The sequence below is a fragment of the Octopus bimaculoides genome, chromosome 3 (assembly GCF_001194135.2).
Source record: "Octopus bimaculoides isolate UCB-OBI-ISO-001 chromosome 3, ASM119413v2, whole genome shotgun sequence".
Lineage (NCBI taxonomy): Eukaryota > Metazoa > Mollusca > Cephalopoda > Octopoda > Octopodidae > Octopus > Octopus bimaculoides.
This window is the reverse complement of record NC_068983.1, coordinates 37,735,792-37,739,317: the sequence shown is the minus strand read 5'-3', so window position 1 is coordinate 37,739,317 and position 3,526 is coordinate 37,735,792.

The following is a 3,526-nucleotide window of genomic DNA, read 5'->3' as shown; positions in this document are numbered from 1 at the left end:
TATATACGACGGGCTTCTTTCCGTTTCCGTCTACCAAATCGACTCACAAGGCTTTGGTCGGCCCGAGGCTATAGTAGAAGACACTTGCCCAAGGTGTCACGCAGTGGGACTGAACCCAGAACCATGTGGTAAGCAAGCTACTTACCACACAGCCACTCCTGCGCCTATACCTTATTAAAATATGGTACATGTTTCTACATGTATCAGTTGCTAGTTGCCGAGACATAGCATCCTTTAAAACCTCCATGCTTCCTGAAATTCGCCAACCCTACATCTGATATCCCACCTCCCCTCCATTCGCATGCACTCATGTATATCATGACTCATATACTGGTCATTTTCCTGACTTTTCTACATAATACTGTGTACTGTAAGTGCACCTTAGATGAGTTTTAGTGCACCTGAGCAGCACTATACACAATAATTTCATTATATTATTTATACACAACTCCTCTTGTCTGTATCTACACTTATTTTGTATTTGTACACCTATACAACCACCCTATTACACTTATCTGTTTTTACACTTATTCACCACTCTACAGATTTCTGTGTATTTACACTTATATACTACTCTGTATCTACACTCTTATATCTATACCCAGCACTGGATTAACCATTAAGCAAAATAAGCATGTACTTAGGACATCAAGGGAAAGTGAAGCACCACAGAAATGGTAAATGGTTTACGGCACAAAAGAAATCACCTCAAACTTGCTAAAGCTGAGTGTGCTTTTCCAAATACAGACATTGTCTTTTGTATATTTTTAACATTAATGGTCACAGGCCGCTCAGCTGACCATTCATTTTCTCTGTTGAAGTTTATTAAAAATCCCATCAGAACAACAATGCAAAAGAGCAGGCTGGATGCCTTATGTCTACTAAATATAGAAGCAACTGTATTACGTAAAATTAATTTTGAGAATCTGATCAGAGACTTTTGGCAATTAAAAAAAAAAAGTAGGAGAAAACTTTTCAAACGTAAGCAAAATGGAAGCATACAAAAATAAATGTTATTTTCCATCTTATTTTAGTTGTTTCATTATGAAAATACAAATTCATTTGATAGATATTACTGTTGTTTATATTTTGAATTATGTATAAGTGCTTAGGGCCTCTATGGATCTTAATCCGGCCCAGTCTACACAGATTCTACTACAGTTATCCGTATTTCCACTATGCAAATCTCTTTGTATTTACGTTTATATACTACTCTGTCTTCCACATATGAATTATTTTGAATCTACACTAGCTACACTTATATATCCACACACTACACTTCTCTTTATCTCCATCTCATTACGCCTACAAAGACAAAATTTCAGAAACCACAAGGTTATCGCGCTGCTGGCTTACATTTACCTCTATTTCATAAATTGGATTATTCCCCTCACCCACATGTATAGCGCCGGATTAAGAGCCATAGAGGCCTTAAGCACTTAATAGATTTTGGTGCCCCCATATATAATTCAAAATATAAACAATAATGAGCCATAAAATAAATTTTCATTTTTCAAGTGAAACTAAACAGTAAGAGGGAAAATAATGTTTATTTTTGTATACTTCCATTTTATTTATGTTTGAAAAGTTTTCTCCTACTTTTTTAATTGCAAAGCCTTTGATTAAATCCTCAAACTTAAACTTACGTAACACATCTGCTTCAATATTTAGTAGAGATAAAGTATCCCGAATATTATTTTTGCAAGTTTAAAGTGATTACTTTTGTGCCGTAAACCATTTACCATTTCTGTGGTACCACCCCGTCCCTTGATGCCCTAAGCACGTGCTTATTTTGCTTGATGGTTAATCCGGCGCTGCACATGTAGCAAGGAGAAAAAAGCCATTGAAGGTCAAGTTAACTCGTCGGAACCAATTCTTTTGCTCTAAGATATACAACATCATTACAAGTTAACGAAACAATACCGTAAATTTACAGGTTTGCCACTACTTAAAACAATCAATTGTTCCTACCATGTCTCTCTGTCTACAGCTAAGAAAACGGGTCAATTTAAAAGTTAAGTGTTTTAGATAGAAAACACTAGGTTGTCACAAGTAAAAGATTCAAACCAGCAACTTTTAGTGTAGTTTTCGGCACATTATAAAATTTATCCAACTACACTCCTCTACCAAACAGTTGTTTTTTTCAATCATAACAGCAACAATAAAATGAAAAACGAGTACGCATCCGTCTGTTCATAAGTTCAATCCTTCAACGGGTCACTAAATAACATCTAGGTTGTCCTAGTATTATCACCTATTAGATTATTATTTGAAGACGTCGCTCAGTACCCAATATCACAATGTTGTAAATTGAAGACATTGTGTGTGCCGGGGATTTGTGCTGTCTGTCAAGTCACAACAAGGACCTCAAACAAACAGTACTTTGCGCAGTATGCATGCAGTTCCAAGTAAAGCTGATTTTTGCAATACACCAAGATTGTATGATATTTCTAAAGTGTCCAGCTGTTTCTTCAAGTTGGGTGGTATTGAACCCAATGCTCCGATGACAACAGGGACAACTTTTATGTTTGACTCTCACAGCTGCCACATTTTGTTTATCTCAATTTTCAGGTCTCCATATTTGTCGGCCTTTTAGCTACAAAATACTAAGGTGATACTAATGAAAGGATTCAAGCCAATATCTCTTCGTGTGGTTGTCCACCACGTTATAAAATTTATCCAACTACACTCCTCCTCCAAAAAATTGTTTACAATCATAACACCAACAGCAAAAACATCTATTAAAAATTAAAAAAAACAAAAAAAAAATGGAACACAGATCCGTCTGTCCGTAAGTCCTATCGTTCAACCGAAAGAAAATCAGTAAAATCACACCGGTAAAAAGTGCCATTAAATTGTTTGTTTTGCAGTTGAGTAAATAAATAAATCTGAGTGAGTTGCCGAAAAGGTACGGTTGAGAAGCCCCGCTTCATGTCTTGTTTATTAAACAAATATATAATTTGAACGGCTGTCAGAGATAGATGGTTATTAGTAATTTGCGTGTCTGCAGAGTTAATAATTATACCACAGCAATGGCCCCTGAAGATTAAAAAAAAAATTAGAAAAAAGGAAGCAAGCAGGCGTTCGACATATCGCTAAATAGCATCCGGGTCGTCGTGGTATTTTTACGTATTAGATCATCATCATCATCATCATCACCATCATCACCATCATCACCATCAACACCACCATCATCATCATCATCATCATCATCATTATTATTATTGTTTTTATTGGATTGGCAGAATCATTAGAGAGGCGATGAAATGCTTTGCGGCATTCGTTCCGGCTCTTTATGTTCTGAGTTCAAATCCCGACGAGGTCAACTTTGCCTTTCATCCCTCTGGGTTCAATAAATTAAAGTACTGGAGTTAATTCAATAAACTGCTCCCTTCTCCATAAATATCAGACCTTGCCCTTATGATGGAATCAATTAATTATTATTAGCAGGTAGAGGGCGGCGATCTGTCAGAATCGTTAGCACGCCGAACAAAATGCTTATCTGCATTTCATCCGTCTTTATGTT